Below are 10,074 nucleotides of genomic sequence, written 5' to 3'. Positions count from 1 at the left end.
TCAAACTCTTCCAAAATATTGCAGAGGGAGGAACACTCCCCAACTCATTCTACGAGGCCACCATCACCCTGATACCAAAACCAGACAAAGATGTCACAAAGAAAGAAAACTACAGGCCAATATCACTGATGAACATAGATGCAAAAATCCTCAACAAAATACTAGCAAACAGAATCCAACAGCACATTAAAAGGATCATACACCATGATCAAGAGGGAAAAATGAAGTTGGGAGGGCTATAGTAAATAAAGATTTCATGGTTTTTCCTTGGCTGAGCTCTTTCCAAGAAAGAGATTAACTCTTTCTTCTTTCTCTTGGGCTCTGCTATTGTCACAGTGTGTGAAAGCTTCCCTTTCTGGTCTCCTGACTCTATTTAAATTGAGATTTGTATTTATTTATTTACATTCCTCCCTTTTCATCAAGATTTCTCTGAAATCATCACTGATCAAGAGTCAGCTTTGTAGTTTCAGTGGCTGTTTCTTTTTTGTTCCTCAGTGTCAGAAAGGACCTTTCCTGTGTGTAGTGTCTCAAATTAGAGGGAAAGTATACAGAATGGAAACTTATTAAGGTCACATTTGAGTAACAAGGAAGAATAGGAGGGAGAACTCTCAGGCACTTTTCATTTAAAGCCTATACGTTATCAAAATTATAGATCATCTGAAGGGTTATGCCACCATCAAAGTTTGGCTACAAACTTCCAGCATGCCTGATGCAGATATTTTAAGAAAGTTATCTCATGAGATATCATCTGCTTCAATTCTGGGAAATCTTTACTTTCAGGTCACCAGATGATGTGCAGGTGTGTCATGTGAATCCAAGAGTCTATTCCTTGAGGTTTGGTGGCACAAGGGTAGTTTAGCAATACCTGAGAGGGGCCTTTCCAGAGAGTTTGAAAAGAGTTCTTCTGGTGGTTTCTTTTCCAACAGACAAAATATCCTGGATGCAAGATGAGATGTTTAAGTTCTTTATCTCCCAAGAATGGACTGTTAAAAGATTGCTCTAACAAAACATGGTTATTTTTAATAAAAGAAATTAAGGCTTCAAAATATTGGAGTATCTCTCCTTTAATCAGTTGTGTGGCAAAAGCAGCAGGAGCCAAGTGCATTGGGCTTCCTGTGACTGTCTAAAAGGGTGAGAGTTTATGAGTTTCAGAAGGGGTGAATCTAAGATTTAGTAAACCAATAGAAATACTTTCAGCCAATGTATTTGGAGGATAAAAATTTTGCCACTAGAGTCTTAATATGCCACTAGTGCATTTGACTAAACCAGAGGATTGAAGGTGGTAAGTGCAGTGAAATGTTGTAAAACTGGGTAAAGGGAAAAGACTTATCAAAGTACCTGGACAGTAAAATGGGTTCTTTGATCACTCTAAAGTTTGAGAGGAGTTTCTCAGGTAGGGACAATCTTTCCCAAGAGAACTTAAGCCACAGAAAAAGGCAGTAGTTTGTCTATATGGGAAGGCTTCGGTCCAGTGTGAAAACATACAAACCAATGACTAAAACTTATTTATAACGATGAGATGAAGGAAGTTGTATGAAATCTAGTTGCCAGACTTTGAATTGTCCATTAGACAGTTTAAAATGTCCAGGAGCAGTACAAACTGGCTTCCCTGGTTTAAATTTTGGATAAGTGGGACAAGTAAAGTAGGCAATTTTTGTGGCCTTGTTAATGTTTCCCCACCAATATTCTTTAAGGTTATTATTTTGTTAGTAGACCAATGGTTTATTACATGTACAGTGGTGAGGAGTGGGGATTTTAGAGTCTCCAGCAAAACTGGGCTCTTATTTGATCCAGAGCTTCCTCTTTTTATTAAACCAACAATTGTTGAATTTTGAATCTTGTTTTTACTTTCCTGAGGCCAATTGTTGGGGTTCTCTACCGAGTTTTTCTGTTATCATTTGGGAAAATATCCCTTTGAACTAAGACAGAGATTTGGCTGCTTTTGGTCCCTTAAAGGCTAGCATTCCTTGCATAAATGTCAGCAAGGTGATTTTCCTTAGCTTCCAGAGAGTCAAGTTTATCATGCCCTGGAATCTTAATAATAACAAAGCAGCAGGTAAAAATATTACATTCAAACATTCCTGAACATAGGGGGCATTTCAAATTTTATTTCCACTGTGAATAAGGAGGTCATTTTGCATTCACAGCACCCCCAAATATTGAGCTACTCCAAATACATATCTACTATCAGTATAAATATTTGCAGTTTTCTTTTTGGCTATAGTACAAACCTGTGTAAAAGCCTATAATTCAGCCTGTTGGTCTGAAGTAGCCATAGGTAAAGATGCTGCCTGAACAACATCAAAGGGGCTACAATAGCACACCCAGCACAATATATGCCTTTGTCACCTTTAAAATAAGAATCATCAGTGAACCAAAAGAAGTCAATGTTACCCAAACAAATTTCCTATAGATCATTACAAGAATCCAAGAGGTCATCCGTCAACATGAAGCAGTTGTGAGGATCTCCATTGGCGACAGAGGGGAGAAGAGTAACAGGATTAAGGTTATTACAACTTAAAAGAGTTATGTGAGGAACAGTTAACAAAAGGACTTCATAAGAGGTGAGGCTGCTGACTGAGATATGTTGAGTGTGATGAAAATTCAGGAGAAATTCTACTATATGAGATACAAAAATGGTTAAAGGGGATCCCAAAACAATGATCTCAGTGGCCTTTATGGCTCTAAGGTAAGGGGTTTTCCCCATGCTACAGGGTCCAGTTGATGGCTATAATATCCTACAGGTCCCCGTGTTTTGGGGTAAGTAGCTCAAAGGGCATTCTCTTTCTTTTCACATACAAAAGGGAAAAAGGAAATCTGATCATTGGGATGCCCAAGAGCATGTGGGTTTATAAAACTCTCCTTTAAGGCCTTGAAGGCTATGTCATCCAGTTCTTCCCATACAGTTGAGTGGGGGTTGTTATTGTTGAATAAAATATACAGAAGTTTGACCATAAGAGAGAAATTTGGAATCCAACTTTGGCAAAAAAATAACTAGCTTAAGGAAATTTTGCAGTTAGTGCTTAGTTTTGGGTTTTGAGACCCTTGGGATACCATGAAGTCTATCTGGATCTAAATGTAGCCCTTGTTCTGATATTAGATACCTAGATATCAAAACTGGGTTTGAGCAAGCTTCAAGTTTTCTTTGGCGACCTTATGTCCCTCTAAGGCTAAATGCTTTATTTAGCAAGTAGATGGTGTCCTGTGGATGTCTCCTTTGAGGAGGCTTAAGAAGGTGAGCAAAGAATCAAAGGAGCAAATAATCTACATATTGTAACAATGTAGAAAATCTAGGGAACTTTATTTTAGTAGATCATCATTCAGTATTTGGGAGAAATAAGGTTTCTCAGTAAAACTCTGAAGCATTAATATCAAGGTGAATTGTTTTTTGTTTGTTTGTTTGTTTTCCTGAGTGAAGGCAAAAAGGCATTGGCTAGCTTAATTATCTGGAATACTAAAGAATGTTCTGCATAAATTAATTACAGTAATAAATTTAATTCTGATGAGAATGGATGTTAGTAATGTATGTTAGGAGCAACAGGATGTCAAGGATAACAATGTGGTTTATTGCCTGGAGGTCCTGGACAAACCTCCACCTTCAGCACTTAGGTTTTCTCACCAGTAAAATGGGAGTGTTAAAGGGACCAGTATAAGGGAAATGAGACCTTGAGACTTGTAATCTTCTATTATAGGCTTTATGACTGCGAATACTTATAGGGTATTGATTAATTCTGGGAAGAGGATTTGAGGGGTCTTTTTGAATATTGATGAGAGGTGCACTGTGAATTTTCCCAATATCGGTTGAAGATTTTGCCCATTAGGAAGGTGGTAGCTTATTCAATAGGGACAAATATTCAGTCTTTCCAGAATCAGCTTTAGTACCATCAGAGATGGAGCAAATAAAAGATGTCAAAGAGTTATTTAATTCACCGGGTTGGTTATTTTGATGACTATTGTCAAGTTCTAGCATTATTTCCCTCTTTCGGGAGAAAGAAATCCTGGCATAATACTTTAAGAAGTCTTGGCCTAAGAAATGGATAGGGGTGGAGGAACTAAGGAGAAAAAGTGTGTATCTCTCAAAAGGCCTAAACAAAAAGGAATAGGTTCAGAAACAGAAACTTTTTGAGGTTCACCAGAGATTCCCACTATTTAAACTATTTTAGTACTCACAGGCAGGGGCTAGTAGGGGATTTTAGCACCAAGAGTATGGCTCTGGTGTCAGTTAGGATTGGAAGTGATTAATCCCCAATCTGGAGTAACATTTTTCCAAGCCAATTAAGAGGGAGGATTTGGAAGTGTTCCTGTAGTTCCTTGAAGCCACACCATTGAAAATTGGGAGAACATTGGAAAGGCTGGTTAGAGGGCTGAAGGTGCCTAAAGCACTTAAATTTGTAACAATCTTGGTCCCAATATCCTGGCTGTTTGCAATAATAGCTGAAACTGGGAGGTTTTGGGTTTTGTTTATGAGTCTTCATTTGCTGGAGTTGAAGATTAATCATTTTGGTGGTCTTCCTTGTAGGTAATTCATCTAGAGTGCAAGAGAGCTGGTTTGTCAGATTAACTAAATCAGGAGTGGACATAGTTTCCCATTCTATCCCAGGCCTTTTTACTAGAAAGGAAAGGTCCTGGTTCAGCCCTTTAATAAACATAGAGCTAAAAACCACCTGGGTGGAATCAGCATCTGAAGGATGACCAGAATTTTCTTAAAAAACAATGTGAATTTGATTGTAATATTCATAAACAGGTTCATCAGATTTTTGTGTGCAAGTCCAAATTTTGTTCCAATCAGCAGGCTTTGGAAAAGCCCTAGAAATTACTTGATGAAGTCAACTAGCAATTGCTCAAGCCTGGTCATATAATAAGATAGTGGGCTGGTTTCCTGTTTGTAATTCTAGAGAGCTTTCAAGATTTTTCCAATTAGTGGTTTTCATACAATGCTTGCCCTGACCTTTGTATTAGGTATATAATACAAAACATATAAACTAGCTGATATAAGTCAGAGAAACCAGGTTGATAAGTTTGAATGACTATATCAAATTCCTCAGCAAATCTGTGAGGATTTTGATTACTTTGGGAAGATCTTTGACTATGGCTCACAGTTCAGCTTTAGACCAGGGATATAGGAAATTAAGCGTTTAGCGTCTGAATCATCAGAAGGCTTAATTTTTAAGGCACAGGTTCCGATAAAGTCAGAGGAAAAGGAAGTGGGGAGAGTTTCAGAGAAAAGAAATTTAGTGAGAGAATTAGTATCGGGGAAACTAAGGGTATAGAGGAGGAAGGGAAGGAGGAAGATGATGCTGGGTGTAGAGCTAGGCCACAAAAACTGAAAGAGAAAGTCAAGATGGTACCAGAGTCAGAGCCTGAGACAAAAAAAGCCATGGAATAAGAGCCTGAGGTTTTCAGAGCCATTCTATCTTTCTTCATTTATATGTTTGCTTCAGTTAATTTTATTTTACTTTATTCTTTTTAATAAGTGATTATTTATTTTTTAATAAATTTATTTATTTAATTATTTTTGGCTGCGTTGGGTCTATGTTGCTGCACGTGGGCTTTCTCTAGTTGCGGCGAGCAGGGGCTACTCTTCGTCACGGTGCGTGGGCTTCTCTTTGCGGTGACTTCTCTTGTTGCAGAGCACAGGCTCTAGGCATGCGGGCTTTAGTAGTTGTGGCACGTGGGCTCAGTAGTTGTGGCTTGCAGGCTCTAGAATGCAGGCTTAGTAGTTGTGGCACACGGCCTTAGTTGCTGTGTGACATGTGGGGTGTTCCTGTACCAGGGCTGGAACTCATGTCCCCTGCATTGGTGGGTGGATTCTTAAAACTGCACCACCAGTGAAGCCCTGCCTCGGTTAATTTTAAAATCGTATTTTGCAGAAAGGGAATTATAGACTTTTGGTAATATTGGAAAACCTCAAAATAACAATAGAAATAAGCAGTCACTCAGTTTTGGAAACTTTTGAGCTGTTGTAGTCCAATTTGGTTTTAAGGAACTTAAGTTTGGCGATTTTGAAAGTTCTCCATAATGGCCATTGGTATTGTAAATTGCCTTTGGTCAGGTTGGTTCATTTAGTTAGAAAGCACATGAGGAAGGGCCATGGTTTTTAAACATAAAATTGTCTGGAAGCCCTATAGGGGGTGCATCCTCAAAATATTTAGATGACTGGAATCTCATTTCCTTTAGAATAAAAGAATAATTTTCAAACAGCTTAAACAGCTCAATTCAAACAGCTTGTACCTCAAACAGCCTGCAAACATAATACCTACCAGTTCTAAGAAAACAGCTTGGTCTCAGAGGAGCCAGGCCAAAGGCTTTCCATCCCATTTCCATAGGACAGCCCCTAATCCAAAAGAATAGGCCTAATGCTGACAAACTGGTACAGTTTTGTGTAACAACCCCTTTTCCTAAAAGAAAGGGTTGAAGGCTAGCCAGTTTTAGGAGAAACAGCCTGTTTCCAAAGGGAATGGGCCAGGGGCTGGCCAGTTTCAGTTAAAACAGTCTGATCTCTAGATCAGACCAAAGTGCCATATGAGTACTTCAATACAGAACAGTCTTAACCAGAAAAAAAAAAAAAAAAAAGAAACCTTTAAATAGACCCTGAATAAATCCTGGAAAGCTTCAAATGCATAGAAGGCATGAGCTCAGACACAGTAGAAAGACATACCTTCAAACTCCGAGGTTGGCAAGAAAAGCAGTGAGCTATTGGAGTTCAATTTTGGGGGTTTTTTTGGGTTTTTTTTTTAAGCTGAGTTCTCTGAATATTTATTACAATGGGTCATCAGCAGTAACAGGGCTGGGGGAGAGACACACAAGGCTCATTTGCCCTTCAGGTAGATCTTGGGTGTCTGCCAACCTGGGGGCTTCCTTCAGTCCCGCCTCCCACCAGATGCACCTCAGGTGTCTCTCCAACTTCATCTGCTTTCGGTTCAGGTGTCCTTCCCTGACTTTCTGCCACAGGAACCGGGTCCTCTTGACCAGCTTGTGTTACTTGTGATGATTCCACTTCTGCCAGTGGATCTTGAGCACATTTTTGCACTGTATCTGGGGTGCATCCCAGACCTCCTTACCACTCTGCTCGACCCCTTCCCCCACCTGGCTGGTGGACACTCATAGAGTTGAGCTAGAGACACAGTCCCTGGGGCCCCAGCGTCCAGTCTGGGCAGGAGGTAGCGAACGGTCAGCCAGCTCTCCAGGGGTCTGATGGACATCTTCCTGGGGACACGCATCTTCTCAAGCTACATGTGGACCCACCTGCCAGGGAGGGAGGCAACCCCACTTGGGCCTGTTGTTTGTGTACTGTAGCGAGGCCTGCAGTCATGCCTTCCCAGCACCCCAAAGACAGGCCAGGGCCAACTGCAGCCTGCCCAGGGAACAGCCCTGAGCAGCTGGGAAGTCAGGCACACCAGGAACATGGTCTGTGCATAGCGCCAGCCCCAGGTGCTCAGCAGAGCCTCCCTGAGCCTAGCTTCACCCCAAGGTGCCCACCGGTTGGGTGGTGTTGACACTCTGGTCTTAGGACCCGAGCTCCAACTGACTGCGCCGCCTCGGCTGTCCCTGGAGCCCACGCGCCACAGCCTCACACCGACTTTTCCTAGACGTGGCTGGGAGACTCAACTGACCATTCTGCTGCCGCCAATTTTGGGTTTTGCACCTGTTTGCTCACCAGCCATGGAGCCTTCAAGGGTCTTCTCTGGTCCCCGTATAGGCCACCAAAATATTGACATAAAAAAGATAGACTGAAAGATTTTTCTCCAGGAAAAATGGGTTTGTTCTGCATCAACAGAGAACTGCTATTTAGGAGTCTGCAACCACATAGAGTCAGTGCAAGTCCTTGCAGAGCAAGGAGGGAGAACACATTTATAGAGAGAAATAAGAAGTTGGGGGAGTTATAGTTTACAAGGCGTCCATGGCTTTTTATTGGCTGAGTCCTTGCCAGGAAAGAAGAGGAGTCTTTCTTCTTTTTGTTGGGCTCTGCAGTCATCACATGGTGTGAGAGCTCTCCCTTCTGGTCACCTGACTCTAATTAAGTTTTTTGTTTATTAAGTTTTCACAACCTCAACAGTAATTAGAGAGATTAAAAATAAAGTGTCACTAACATGTCACCTTAGAATTATTAGAGGGCAAAACTAGAGGATCAAATAATTTGAAATGTTGGTAGGAATCTGGGGAACCATAAACCCTCATATATAGTCAGTGGGAATTTAAGCTGCTGTGGATGTTTTGAGGCACTATAGCAATATTTAGTAAAATTGAAGATGCTTATGTTTGAGCAATTCTATGACTGGGGAATATATTAAAAAATAAATAAAATAAACTTTTGCCAGGTGCATAAGGAGCTATGTTTTAGTTTGTTCATTAGTTTAACTTGTGGTAACAGAGAGTTGGAGACAACCTAGGTGCCCATCTATAGTGGAATGAATGCATGAAATGTATATACAATGGATTGTAATGCACTTTAAACTAAAATTACACAATAAATCATGCATAAGTTTTAGAATTATATGCAGTGAAGAAGTAAGACATAAAATAAAGCAGAATATCATATTTAAAAAACACATAAAAACAAAACTTTATATTTCCACAGATCTATCTGTTTATTTACTATCTAGATATAAATATAGAGATGGTATGCAAGATGGATTGGAAAGACATATATCAAATACATAAAAGTGTATGTCTATGGGAGAGGAAAAATAAGTTGGAGAAGGATGAAGAATAAAACCTGCTAAAATTATCTTTTAACAAACATAGGGCTGTGATGACAGTATTCCATGAAGTGAGCATAAAACACAATTCTATACACTGGAGTTAAGAGAGAGAAAAACATATCCCTGACTCTTAGCATATAGCTTACACAAACTAAATTTCTGAAATAGTACTTTGCAATTTGCATTTCTAATATGCTCCTCAACTGATTTTGATGCCTATTAAAATTTGTGAATAACTGCCATACTCTATTACCTTAATCACATGCTAAGTATCGGTGCCATATTAATTCCTGAATTCCAGAGTTGCCCATAACATGTGCAAGAGTACACATGGAACAAAAGCCAAAAAGTATGCTCGTATAACATATGCTCAAACATTAAATGTTATTGTGTTAAAAAAACATGTCATATCATCCTGCTGTTACAAGTATATCTGTTTAACAACTTAATGAAAAGTAATGTGTTTTTATTTGTCAAGTCTTTTAGTGTCTTTAGTGTGTGTATGTGTGTGCACATATGTGCAGATCCAAGGAGGAGGGTTGGGGCAGATTGATTCAATCTTATCCAGAGTTGAGCTCAATTTGGGTTTTATTGTTGCAATGGCTACCTTCATTGAACGACAGGCTTCAAGTTCTTCCAGCAGTGGGTCTGCTGATACTTTTCTTTGTGTGAAATCTGGAGTGCTGGAGGGTTTTTGTTGGTGTTTTTGCTGTACATTCAAATTTCAGTGGCTCTTGGACACCTGTGTCAATTGTGTGGGAGTCACTTTATGTTCTTAGTGTCCTCTAGCAATAGTCTGCTGTGGCTGGTTACTCAGAGTTAAGCTCATGTTGTGAGTGGATAGGCCATGGTTCTTCTCACCCAACATTAGTTTTACATTTCTTTGAAACAGAAGGTTCAATTACATTCCATTTCTAAGCCAAATAGCCAATTTTTGAAACCCTGAACTTTTAGTTCAGCTACCGAGAGTTTTGTTTGTTTTTATTATGTCTGAGAATTAGTCATATTAAAGTAAAAATATATTGCATGCTTGTAATGCTAAATTCAAGGTTACTCACTCATACTCCTTCTACTCTTATTGACTGTTCATATAATTTAAGTATGATGTATTATAGAATTAAATACATTTCTCTCTAATAAATTAACACTTTTGATCCTTTAAAAACACTAATAAACTAGCAACTAAATGTCTAAGTGTTGAGGTAGTTTTAGGATACCAAGTTACATCTCTGTGTTTGAATATTTGCAAGTGAAGAAGACTGAGCAGTTGGAAAACAATGTTTGTGCATCACTTGGTCACACAAGTTTTGCTGGAATGCATATAAAGCATATATTTGAAGCTCCCCTCCAATCCAAAAAAAAAAAAAAAAAA

General features: G+C 39.4%; 1 pseudogene across 1 annotated transcript; it reads right to left on the bottom strand.

Annotated features, from left to right (window-relative positions):
* Nucleotides 1–377: 377 nt before the first annotated feature.
* Nucleotides 378–7,406, bottom strand: LOC309620707 (small ribosomal subunit protein mS38 pseudogene; annotated as a pseudogene). The gene has a single exon. The product of its transcript is annotated as a small ribosomal subunit protein mS38 pseudogene (transcript).
* Nucleotides 7,407–10,074: the final 2,668 nt, after the last annotated feature.

The sequence above is a fragment of the Balaenoptera borealis genome (genome assembly GCF_965194805.1).
Source record: "Balaenoptera borealis genome assembly, chromosome: X".
NCBI classification, from domain to species: Eukaryota; Metazoa; Chordata; class Mammalia; order Artiodactyla; family Balaenopteridae; genus Balaenoptera; species Balaenoptera borealis.
Note: the sequence above shows the minus strand (reverse complement) of the source record. Positions and strands in the feature narration are given on the sequence as shown.